Below are 13,389 nucleotides of genomic sequence, written 5' to 3'. Positions count from 1 at the left end.
AGGCTGAGTGGATTCAAAGCAGAGAAACCCAGAAGATAAACTGAACTCTCTGTTGTGCACGTTAAGGGGCACAACATGCAGGTGTGTGTCTATTATATATTCTGAACAGTGGTTTGATTGTCTGTCTGTCTGTCTGTTCTCTATGGCAGAGGTTTTCAACCTTTTTGAGTCCACGGCGCCCTTGACCAACTGCATTCTTTCTGTGGCACCCCTGTGGGGCTCAGGAGCCCAGTTATGTCACCCCTTGCCTGCAGAGCTGACAGCCTCTCACCCCTTTGCAAACACACTCCCTTGTGGAGTGTTCCCTCAGTCTCCTCTCTTCTCTCCTGAGGACTCCTCTGGGCAGCCGCAGCTGATGCTCTGGTCTCTGGGCCATTCTGCCCCAAAGAGAGGTGCCTTCTCACACTGCCCCACCGGGGCCTGGGAAGCACCCCCCAGCCAGCCACAGAGGCACCATTCGCCCGGGGAGCTTGTAGCCAGGGCTGATGCAACAAACAGCTGTGCAAGCCAGTGGGAGTCAGAGACACAAAAAAGCATCACAGGAGGGAGGGAAGGAAAGAGGTGCCTGCAGCACCCCTGACCATTATTCAAGGCACCCCAGGGTGCCATGGCACACTGGTTAAAAACTACTGCTCTATGGGTTTGGCCACATCCTGAGATATCATCACCAAACTTGGCACAAGGGTTTCTGAATTGTGGGTGGCAATTTTTTTCAATGTTGGACTGCTGGCTGTAATTTGAATCAAGATGACAGTCCAAAACATGGTTTAGGCATGACTTTGCCCATATTATGGCATAGGTTCGGCCGCCTCTCAAAATATCATTGCCAAATGCAGCATGAATGCTTCCAAAATAAGGCTGGTGGTCTTCATGGAAGCTGGGTACCATTTTGGTGCAAGATGGTGGACTGAAATGCATCTTTGGACCAACTTTACCTGGTTTTTGGTGTGTCGGCCCTAAGAACTCACAATTAAAAAATTGTGAACCCTATCAATTTAAAAATCACGTTTTTGTGTTTTCTACACATTCTCAGGCTCTGACCATGTTTTTTGGTTCCTGTCCCTATTGCTGTTGTTGGCAGGGAGATGTCTTATTTGAAGTAACGGTATTTGTAGTACAAATTGTGAAGGCTGCCATTCTTCCAGATACAGCTTTCTCCTCTGTATAAAAACCATATTCTGGGAAGTGTTTTATTGTAAGAATGTTTTAATACTTTAAATGCTGGTCAGAATGTAAAGAGTTAACTGTAAGAAGAATAAACATGTATTTTACATTGACTAGAGCCGAAATATACAGGGTCAGCCAGCAGTGGGCCAAGTGACAGTTAAACTGTCAAAGTTGATCCCTGTTGCTAAGAAGATGGCAGAGTACATGCTGTGTTTTGATTTTTATATATATACCAAGCAGTAGCATCCAAATGTGGACAGCTGATGGCTGGTCATTTGGTGGACATTCCATCCAAATCTATTGGTCCGTAATTATAGGCCAATGAAAGGTTTGAATTCCAACAGGAACAAATGGATTGACTTGATAGTCTTGACTGAAAGGAATTTAAGGTCAGGTCCGGCACTGTTTGAAGTAAGTCAGTTGGACAGTCTTTGGTGTACTGTAAACAGCTTCAGCCCAGGACTCAAGAACAAACTCTGAAAGCCAAAAAAAATAATCTGAGAGAAAGAGAGAGATTGAAGTAGTAGCAGCTGGGGAAGCCCACCTGGAATCTGAAATTACTTGAGGTGAGAGCTAAGAAGGCTTCCAAGAGCATAGTGAGTGATTTGAGCATCAGGCTTTGGAAGAGCTGAGGACAGGGTAGGGATGGGCAAATCTGTCCATTTTGGTTTCTTTCAGTATTTATAATATTTATAATCTTAAATTCAGTTCTTCATCCTTCCACATCAGTTTGCAGTTTTAAAATGAAAATCATTAGCAGTTTAGTGTGCATTTCTCCTAATACAATACTGTTCGCACATTTTTGTATGCAACTTTTGCCTAATAGGCTTTTTTAAAACCAGCAATATTACCAAAAATGTGGTTTTTGTATGCTATTTTCACTAATGCATGCATTTTTATGCTTAGCCTAGTATAAGCACTTTTGAATAAATTCCTTAGCTTGCTTGACTGCAGAACTGTGCTGCAAAATTGAGAAAAGTGGGAATTTCAAATGATGCCTGTGTTCTGGTTCACCTATTGAATCAAGTTGGTTTGTCTTTAAATATGAATGGAATTCAATTTCTCTTCTATCTCTAGGTCATAGTGACTGCAGAGGGAAGCTGTCCTGAGTGAAGACTTCTGATGAGGCCCTTTATAAAGCTAGAAAGGAACCTAACACTCACCCAGAGGGAAGATTTCAGGTAAAACTCTCTTAACAAGCCTGCTAATTAATAGAGGGTGAAGTTAGGAAGGGCACTTGTCTCAAGTTATTGTAGAGGGAAAGGAGCTAGAGCAAATACCTAGCTATCTCCGTAAAGCAAGAATAACACCATAAATGTTTTATGTAACATCTATTTAAACCAACAGTAAACGTTACACAATGACATCTTGTATCTATGTCAAGTTTTATTTTACAGCTTGCCTGCATGTAAGCATGTTATGTGTTGTAATAATAATAGCCAGAAAATGACACGGTTGTGCATGATACTGACAAGGTTGCAGGTTTGATCCCCATAATGAACAGCTGCATATTCCTACATTGCAGGTAAAAAGGTAAAGGTACCCCTGCCCGTATGGGCCAGTCTTGACAGACTCTAGGGTTGTGCGCTCATCTCACTCTAGAGGCCGGGAGCCAGCGCTGTCCGCAGACACTTCTGGGTCACGTGGCCAGCGTGACAAGCTGCATCTGGCGAGCCAGCGCAGCACACGGAACGCCGTTTACCTTCCCGCTAGTAAGCGGTCCCTATTTATCTACTTGCACCTGGGGGTGCTTTCGAACTGCTAGGTTGGCAGGCACTGGGACCGAGCGACGGGAGCACACCCCGCTGCGGGGATTCGAACCGCCGACCTTTCGATCGGCAAGTCCTAGGCACTGAGGCTTTAACCCACAGCGCCACCCGCGTCCCACATTGCAGGTAGTTGGACTAAATTATTCCCAGAGTCCCTTCCAACTTTATGGTTCTCTGATAATAAGTTGCAATGTTTTCATTTGACTTCTAAGTGAGAATCTGTTTCGTTTTGTGATCGTAGAGAGTTTCCTGTGTTTGTTGGGCTCTGAACTAGATTCCCTTGGCAGTCCTTTCCAAGTGCATGTTTCTATGGCTGCATTCAGACATGGGGTTTGTTGCATTCATTTTACTGGTTATAATGCTAGCACTTACGTCCTGGTTTCTAACATTCCTTTTGCACTGCAATCCCTGTTACATTAATGGAGACGGGGTTCAGACCTGTGTCGGGTCAGGGAGGGACAATATGTTTACTGAGGAGTTAAGCAAAGGAATCTGTGTACAGTGCTGTGCAATAGAGAAGCAAAAGTAGGTTTATTAATAGATTTGGCATGATTTGTAGCGATGCAGAGAGTGCATGCTATGGCGCAAAGAGAGGTTTTTTTAAGTAATAGAATAGGTTAAAAAGAAAACACTACATCAAAATTATAATAAATGTCTTCTAGCAGCATGGTCCTTGTGGGATAGCAATACAGCAAAGCGGCTTTCTGAGTTGTCCAAGTAGGGCATCCTTTCTCCATGATGGGCAACACAGCATCCTTAGTTAAATAGTACTTTCTGCTCTGTACATATCATCAGGTTATCTTTCATCTCCAGACACAACAAACTCTTTGACTCATCATTCTCGCACACACATAACCTGTCAGACCTGAAATTTCATTTCCTCTTGAATCCCTCCACATTTCTACAGCCTCAGGTCTCATCCTCTTATAAAAGAAAACTAAATTAGGTTTTCAGAAATCATGCCCTCCATGCAGCTAATGCACTCCGTCTCTTAGAAACCAGACAGCTGCTGTCTCCAGCAGTAATACTTTAGTTCCATTCATTACTTGTCAGCCAACCTGCTCCTTGCTTCTCTGTTTCTCCAGCTTGCCCTTCAAGACAAATATCCAAGAGGTGTTTATAAATACATCTGCAGTACAGGGGTACCTCGGGTTAAGAACTTAATTCATTCTGGAGGTCCGTTCTTAACCTGAAACTGTTCTTAACCTGAGGTACCACTTTATCTAATGGGGCCTTCCGCTGCCGCCGTGAGATTTCTGTTCTCATCCTGAAGTTCTTAACCTGAGGTACTATTTCTGGGTTAGAGGAATCTGTAACCTGAAGCGTTTGTAACCTGAAGCGTCTGTAACCCGAGGTACCACTATAGTGAGCAAATGCAGAAGGCTTAGAAAACTACTGTGCCATGTGCAGTGGATAACTATGTTAACTTTTACAGAATCCTGAGAACCTTAGCTTGCATTTTTAGACAAAGTAAGTTTGTAGTCCTTAACATACCTTAGTGCCTCAGGAAGCAAAACTCTGGTATAATTCCATATGCTCATGCTCCCACTTCCAAGCATTCACAAAGAAAGATATTAACTGTTCACAATAAGTACCTGTAAATGTATAAGGTTTCCAAATAGTTTTCATTGTCAACTTTTTCCCACAGAGCAACAAGTCCTGTAACTAGTAACATTGGCTCCTATTGACTTAATTAGTGTTGTGAGTTTGTGGGTGCTAGAGACCCTGAATTCCTGGGTCTAGTAGGTGTTGGAATTTAATCAAGCCTTCTGAACCCCTAGATCCTGCAGGGGTTAAAATATCAGGCCAGTCTCCTGATGAGGTAATTGCCTGAAAAATGAGCCATTAAGATAGCTATGGAGAGGAGCTCTATGCCAGAGGTTAGTAGGTGGGACTCTAAGATAGTTAGCTCTATGCCAGAGGTTAGTAGGTGGGACTCTAAGATAGTAAGAAAACAAAGGCAGAGTTTGAAGTAAAGTTGGCTGGATGTGACCTGGGGGGGGGGGGAGGAGGTTCCAGGCTGTTAAAGTCAGCAAGGTGGAGAGAGCGTCAGTATACAATAGCTGGTGTCGTTTCAAATCCTAAACTGTGTCTGTGGAAGAAACAAGACCCTAAGTTGTATATATGTTTAGGTCAACCACATATAATAAAGACACCACAGTCTCCGCTGTGTCTCATTCCCAAAAGGCAACATGGGTAAACATGCCTTAAACCCCTGGAATCTCACACTGCTTAGAATTTGTGGTGGGAATTGTGCAACAGTAGTATTTAAACACCTGAAGGTAGGACAGCAGCCAATATTTGTTTAGAATAGAATTATATGGTTTTCCTCTGCCTCTTTGTCTGTTGACAATATGAAAATAAATTGAGAATTGGCTATTTTCACCAGGGGAGGCCTAAAAACAGTATGTAATACTGGGCTGCAACTCTGACATTTATATTCTCAGATGTTTCTAAAAGCAGGCTTTTAATTTAGAAAGGACAATAGGGCAGGTACTATGTAAGAGACACAGTGTGTGTGCATAACAATAAACTATCATATTAAATATTAAATTATTAAAGAATGTAGACCAAAAAATACTTTTTTCCAAAATTTATTAATAATGTTATATTCTAGAATCTAGATAAATAGACATGATCCAGCCAAAGTTAAGCATTTTTGTTTCCCATATATTCAAATCAGAACTAGTTGTAGCATACATGCATCTCTACCTTTCAAAGCAAGGGCACTTACATGCCTACCAACATTACTCCGATGATAATAGGGACATCCCATTCCATTGTTTTTATTTCATTTTATTTTATTTATACTCCGTCCACCAGGCCCCAGCCCCTCTCTCTTGGGCCAAGGAGACAAGTAACTATAGAACCTTTAGAAGACATCTGAAGGCAGCCCTGTATAGGGAAGTTTTTTAATGTTTAATGTTTTATTACGTTTTTATATATGTTGGAAGCTGCCTAGGGTGGCTGGGATAACTCAGTCAGATGGGTGGTGTATAAATAATAAAATTATTCTTGTTGTTATTATGGAATAGGAATTCCCTATTTTCATCTAAGAAATGTTGGAGTGTATTTAGATGCAAAAGTAAAGGCCCATTGAATCTAGGGTTGCATATTCGGAGAGGTAAAAATCTGGACACAAAAAAGTTTGCTTTAAATTCTAAAAATCCCCCCAGATGGGCATTTAGGCCCCACAATAAAGGACAAGTCTGGTATTTTCTGGACGTATGGCAAGCCTAATTGAATCCACGTACAGAATCATTTACAATAAAACAGCTCAAGTTGCTTCACCACCTAAGCAGAGTAATATGAAACCAAACATATCTTGTGGACCAGCTTGTATGTAACATAGTTTAACATTACAGCAGTGAACCTGGTCGAGCCTATAGGGCATGAGTGCTTCCTCCTTCCATCCAGTGAGACTGCTAGGAGCAGATTAGAAGCATCAGCTTCCTGCTTTAAATTAACTTCTGATTATCATTACCTCTAAGGTCAGAACTGCAAATAAGTTATAAATCAAGGAGTATTGAAACAGCCCAAATCAGGAACCACAATTTCAGTTTTCTGTTTCTATAACCCTGTGCATGATTTCAACCATATTGCAATCCCTGTACAGTGGTACCTTGCGTTAAGAACTTAATTCGTTCTGGAGGTCAATTCTTGACCTGAAACTGTTCTTAACCTGAAGCACCACTTTAGCTAATGGGGCCTCCTGCTGCTGCCGCGCTGCCATCATGCGATTTCTGTTCTCATCCTGAAGCAAAGTTCTTAACCTGAAGCACTATTTCTGGGTTAGAGGAGTCTGTAACCTGAAGCGTATGTAACCTGAGGTACCACTGTATTAGGTGTATTAGGTGTGCTCAAGAACTCAACTCAAGAATAAGCGATGCAAGATTTCCCACTTTTTCCCAGGAAACTTGCCAGTTGCAACAACCTTCCTTCACCACACCTCACTCTGTTCAGATTCCACCTTCCAAATGACTCCAGACTGGAGTGAGCAATTTAGGTTGCTAATGCACAACATTTTATTGCAGATGAAGAGTGGGTAATTTTTTTCCTGCATAGGAAAATCTGTTGCATATTTTTTTTTTTTGCTCCTAAAAAGCATTTCAGCTAGTTAGTTTCATTTGCAAAAATAAAAATAAACAAAAACCCAAAAAGTTCATTGTAGATTGATTATGCATTACTACACAGTGTGTCCCTTTTAAAACAGATTAAAACTGTCCTTACAATGGAGGTTGTGTATCCACACCTGCCTAGTGACCTGGTGGGTGGGTGTATACCAAGATCACAATCACCACTTCCTTTTTCATTCACCCAGGAGATGTGCAAGGAAGAAAAGGTGTAGAAAGGTTTGCAGATGTGTATTGAGTAACCACACCCACCCTTGTGGGCAACAGAATAAATCTAGGTTGTTGAGGTCAAGGCATGACTGAACTCCAGATTAAAAAGTACATTTTCCTATGAAAAATGGGTTAGTGCACAGAGGTGTAGAGAAAGCAGGGTGATGTGGTCCCCTCTGTGACTTCATTGTTTCTAGAATGGCATTCACTTGCGGGGGTTTGTTTGTTTGTTTTTCTTTTGGAAATATAAGCCAATAAGTGGGTTCTCCTCCCGTTTTCTGTTGCGTTCATGGAGCAACACAGGCAGTGCAGATGTTCCTTAACCTACTTCCCTACCCTCAATACTATTTCCAAAACCTTTAATTATTGGCAAAAAAAGAGAGAGAGAACAGAATCAAACACATATAAACAAACAAACAAAATTAAAACATTGTTTTTAATTGCCCAGGGATGTAATCCCTTTGTTGAAGAAAAAGATGAGGTTTAATAAACAGCTCCCCCCCCTCTCTTTACAATAGTAGTTTTTATTAGAACTAAAATAATTGGATATTTGGCCACCTGTATGCATTTCCCAACCTCAAATGGGATCAAGATTCAGTTACCCAGCCCTGTAGCCAAATTAGAAGAACAGGAGTGAACAGCTTAAGCAGGTGGCGTACCTTGTTCTTTTCTTTTGTTTAATCATTAAAACTTCTCTACCAGAAAGCAAATCACCTGCTCCCGCCCCCCCTGCTTTTCAGTAAGTGGTTGTTTTTTTATTTTTAAAAATCTGTACATATCACTTACTTAGTGGGATCAAACAAGGAAGCTTGAAAAAGGTTTAACCTGATTCTCTGTACCCTTCTGCGGCCAAAATGGAATTAAAACTACACATGCTTGGCAAGTAAATTGTCAGGAGGGTGGCATTTGTTTTAAGAGGGAAATTGTGTATCCTGAGTTGAACATTGTGGGCATATCTAATATAATGAATGTTGCAGTCTCGTTCATGCATTTATTTGCAGGGTTATTTATATACCACATTTGGGGGCATACCTCAACCGAGGTATATAACAATGTTATAAAAATAAAAGTACAAGCAATCTAAAATGATCAAAACTGACAAAGGGGGTTATTGTTTGAAAAGGTTGTTCACATTTAATTTAGAATAAAGCCCACTGAGTATAATAGCCATGGCTTATGAATAAACACAAGGGACGCGGGTGGCGCTGTGGGTTAAACCATAGAGCCTAGGACTTGCCAATCAGAAGGTCGGCAGTTCGAATCCCTGCGACGGGGTGAGCTCCCATTGCTCGGTCCCTGCTCCTGCCAACCTAGCAGTTTGAAAGCACATCAAAGTGCAAGTAGATAAATAGGTACCACTCCGGTGGGAAGGTAAATGCCATTTTCGTGCACTGCCAGAAGCGGCTTTGTCATGCTGGCCACATGCCAGCATGTGGCCGATAAAGCGAGATGAGCGCCGCAACCCCAGAGTCGGTCACGACTGGACCTAATGGTCAGGGGTCCCTTTACCTTTACCTATGAATAAACATACGTGTGATTGGGCTACATGCTTGCAAGACTTTCCCCATTATTAATTTAGGACTCCAATAAGTGGTGCATTTAGGAAAATTTTAGACTCCGACCTTCATGATCTTGGAATCGGCTCTCTGTCCATCTTCTGCTTCAAGACCTCCAGAGAGGGATAGAAGGGACAGCTCAGCACCTTTGTAGATAATTGATTTCATTGTTGGGCAGCTCTTACCATGGCAATGTTTCCCCTAATGGTCAGCTGAAATCTACACTCCTGTAACTTGAGCCCATTCAATATAGTCCTGTCCTCTGGGGCAGCAGAGATCTCCTCTGTGACAGTCCATGTATTTGAAGAGCACTCTCATTGTGTCTCCCCTTAGTCTTCTTCTCAGGCTTAACATGCTGGTAGTGCCTGCAAACTACTGTATAAGTTAGCGAAGGTGTTTGCAAACCAGCAAACATATTGAGAGTTAGGCAAACCTTATGCATAAGATTGTACAAAGTTTTGTGCCAGTACACCTTTTGCAAGGCAGGGTGTAAGAGTTTTTACAGTGCCTTACGCTAGTAGGCATCTTGAGGTACTGTGCAATAGACTCAACAATCTGGCGCTAAGAGAAGTATACGTCTAGATTTCAGTTTTTTTCTCACACAACAAATATATGCTAAGTTGGAAAAAGCCTTGTAGAGTAAGAGCCTTGCACTGGTCAAAGGTTCCCCTGAATCCTGTGAGTTCAAATGCATTGCCTGAATCATAATGTGGCCATTTGTTGTCTCATCCCTGTGCACGTTTATTGAAAAGTAAGTTCCAAGTGTTTAGTCTCAGATAAATGTACAAAGAATTGCAGACAAAATTTTTGACCTTGTGTGATCAGACACCTGGTTCTAGTTTACAACCGAACAAAAATCTTAATGGTCAGATGTGATTTATAAATTAATATCACATTTGAATCAATAAATTATTTCAACCAAGCTCCATTGCAGAGGAAACTTGTTGATTTATGTCCATTGTAGTCCTCAGAAGTCCCACTATGTTCAACTAAGCTTACTCTCAGGTAAGCGTGCACAAGATTGCAGGCCACATGTGCTTGATGACTAACAGGGAAAGTTTCAGAAGGCAATTGCATGGCGTGGCAGAAAGCAGCCAACCATTTGTTCCAGGGGAAATTCTTTGTGAAGTTAAAGTAAGTGACCTCAGATTAGGTGCTTCTGTGACCTCGGGGAAACGATATTTTGCAACTAATTGTATTTGTTATTTAAGAAACAGAAAACACTTTTGAGATCCTCTCCTTAATGGGACTGTGTAAATACAAAGAGCTATTATTATGGGTTACTTTGATGTTCTGTCTTCATATTATCAAAGCACTCTTTTAAGAAAATAAATGTTAAAAAGGCACCACACCCACAAAAACCCTCTAGACTAGAACATTGTATGTAAACTATCTTTAAAGTAGGGGAAGATTCATATTAGGTGTTACATGATGATCAGAAAGTAAGCACACACCCAGAATTCAGGGCACCCCAGACTTTTTCGAAATGGTGCGCGCAATTGAATGTCCATCAAAGAAGTCCTTGGAAGGGGTGGGAGAACCCCTTCAATGTGGTTATTTCCTGAATGTCTGTTCAAGCTGCTTCTAATTGATGGTGTGACTGCAGTTGGAATACTGTTTATGCTCTGACCATCTAATCTGGAAAAGGACACTTTAAGAAGGGATAGATAATCTGAAGAATTATCTATTCAGTAACAGAAGAACCACTGTGTTGTGGCCATCCATGGGAGATAAAATTCCAGTTGGGGAGCCACAACAGAGGAGGCCCTACCCCATGTCACTACACAGCAAGCTGCACCTGCTGGTGGGACACTGGGAAAGGGGCCCCCTGTTGATCTCAGGGCCCAGGTCAGCTGAAACGAGGGTGGGGAGGCACGACTGTGCCAAATATCTAAAGTTACTTAGTGCTTTGTGTGTTAACACTGACTCCTTAAATTGGGTCCAGTAATGTATAGGCAGGCATTGCAGATCCTGCAGAACAGATGTTGCATGACATTATATAGAAGTCCCAGCCGAAACACTGCATTCTTCTGTAGCCCTTTGCAAAACATATTACAGTAGTTGAGACATGAGATCAGTAGAGCATATAAAGCTGTAGCCAGGCTATCACAGGGACAAGCAATGCATGCAAACCAGCCAGAGCTGTAAATAGGCACTCCTTGCTACCAAGGTCAGGTGTGCTCAAGTAACAAAGCTAAACAGCACCTACAGTACCTGTTCATTCAGGGGGAGTGCAGCTCTCAGTAGAACAGATCAAATATCCAGCTCAGATACAAGAAGCATCGGTCTCTGTCTTGTCAGGATTCAGTTTCCATTTATTAACCCCAGTTTCAATCCAATGCAGCCTCCAGGCAGTGGTTCAACACCAACACATATGGCTAAGATAGTAAAGAGCATACTGATGACACCAGACTCCCAAATTCTCTGATGACTGCACACAGCAGCTTCATACAGATATTTAAAAGCATTGGGGACAAAGTGGAATCCCGTAGAACTATACAGAATATTTGCCACTGGACAGAGCAGAAGCCACCCAGCATTACTCTCTGGAAACAGCCCTGCACCTAGGAGTTAAACTATTTTATCACAGTGGCACCTGAGGCCAAAACCCCCAAAGCACCTCCCCCTGGGATGAAGAATACAGTAACAATAAATTTAGAATTTTCCAATTTAATGCTTTGTCATGACACCCCAAATCAGCTGCCTGCGGTAGTCAGCTCACTCAGTCTAATGGTCAGCGCCAGTTTTAGGGTGGTGTGGGCAGTCCCCCCCCCTCCATGTCATCGAGCAGATGGGGTGGAAAACCATGACAAAATGCACTTGAGAGCATGCACAGAACGCACTGCGAGAGAAGGGAGGATGCTGAATTTTGTCCTCAGTGCATTATTTTACCCAAGTCCACCCCTCCTAATGGTGCAGAGAGTCCAGTGGCTGTGGAGACAGGGCCTCTTCTAACTATTCAAAGCTGAGTTTAGATATCTAGATGCTTCCATGCATTTTCACAGGGACTTAGCATGGCGAAGGTCACTGTAATGGAAGAACAGTTTGTAGCATTCAGTGGGTGAGATTGCTCAGACAGATGTGATTATTTCGGCAATGTAGGAAGCGTATAATCATATATTAATATCACTGCTTACATATGAGAAATACACACATTCATCAAACATCTAATACAATCCAGGACAGCAATATAGGGAACAACTCAAAGACATTTGCTTCAGGTGCGCTCCGCAGCAGGCGTTTCAAGGTGGGAAGATAAAAGCAGGGAGCTTCTGATCTCAGCTTGTTAAAACTTCAGGGTCGGGCACATTGCCAAGGTGGGTGGGGGACTTGCTGAAGCATACAAAAGCATGGGCAGCTCCAACAAGGTACAGGAATCACCTGCTGAAGACACTGGTTCAGGCTTTGATTACTTCTCATTTGGATTAGTGTAAAGCTTTGTTTTCCAGCCAGCTTTTCTTCCAGCTTCACTTCTTGTTAAGAATTCTGCTGCCTATACTAGGTGGCAAGATGCAAAAAATATAATATAATATAATATAATATAATATAATATAATATAATTAATATAATATAATATAATTAATATAATATACGGTAATATAATATAATATAATATAATTGTGTGTGTGTGTGTGTGTGTGTAGCAGCGTTTGTACACCTTTAATGGTTGTGCAAAGAATGGGATTTCAGTAGGTGTAATTTCTGTGACAATCCACTTTTCTACAGAACTTTTAAAGGTGGAGTAGCCCAGTACGCACGACCACCTTTATCCACTTAGCAGCTTTCTGATCATGTGAGTTGATACTTTTCATCCCATAGGCTCCTTATTTCCTTCCAGATCCAGTATCGGTGCTCAGATTAAATGCTCAGTTAGTCCAGCCTCTCCTTGTTGTCACTTCTTGTGGCAAGATATACAAGGGACATACAGATCCCCATCCAGAATCTAGTTTGTGGCCCCCGAGACTCAGTTTCTTTCCAAAATCTCCCCCACCCCTGCGCTACTGTTTGTTGTGAATTATGGAATTTGCATGCAATGTTGCAAGTGAGCAGAAGGCTGCTGTTCTCCTCTCCACAATCTTGAGATGCTTCCTTATCCACAGTCTCTGTTGTCTCATCAGCTTTCAATTTGTTTCTCAAATCTTCCTGCCTGAATCTTTTAGTCCAGCTCTTATTACATGGTACCTTCACAGGGCTAAACCTTTCTTTATTTCTGTCTCTTTATACTATCCACTTTGCAACTGCATTTTCCTTCCTGGGTGCTCGTAGGTAGTTCTAGGAATCGTTAACCGCTCTTCAAATTCTCAAGTCCCCTTCATACATGAACCAAGTAGAAATGAATGTAGAAAGCAGAAGTCTCATGGTCATGTAGCTCCTTACTCTCATCCGCAACATCCATTCGCACATTGAGCGAATTGGCTTCTCTTTCGATGGAAATAGGGTTTAATTTTGCTCAAAGTGCTATTAGATTCCCAAGGGAAGCCGAAGGTATAAGCTACAGTTTGAAATGGGATACAAAGGAAGTGAAGTACCATTGTGTGCACTGCATTATGTTTG

General features: G+C 41.9%; 1 long non-coding RNA gene across 4 annotated transcripts in view; it reads left to right on the top strand.

Annotated features, from left to right (window-relative positions):
* The first annotated feature begins 609 nt into the window (after window positions 1–609).
* LOC309370878 overlaps window positions 610–13,389 on the top strand; it is a 47,356-nt gene continuing 34,576 nt past the window's right edge. Inside the window, exons 1-3 of one of the 4 annotated variants that reach the window (XR_014168715.1) lie at window positions 610–695; window positions 1,512–1,806; window positions 2,245–2,348. This is a non-coding gene — a long non-coding RNA (uncharacterized lncRNA). Of the gene's footprint in view, window positions 696–1,302; window positions 1,807–2,244; window positions 2,349–13,389 lie in introns of those variants that run through there. The other 3 variants (XR_014168716.1, XR_014168717.1, XR_014168718.1) reach the window with 3 other exon arrangements.

This window comes from Podarcis melisellensis (assembly GCF_964234715.1).
Source record: "Podarcis melisellensis genome assembly, chromosome: 5".
In the NCBI taxonomy this organism is placed as follows: domain Eukaryota; kingdom Metazoa; phylum Chordata; class Lepidosauria; order Squamata; family Lacertidae; genus Podarcis; species Podarcis melisellensis.
Note: the sequence above shows the minus strand (reverse complement) of the source record. Positions and strands in the feature narration are given on the sequence as shown.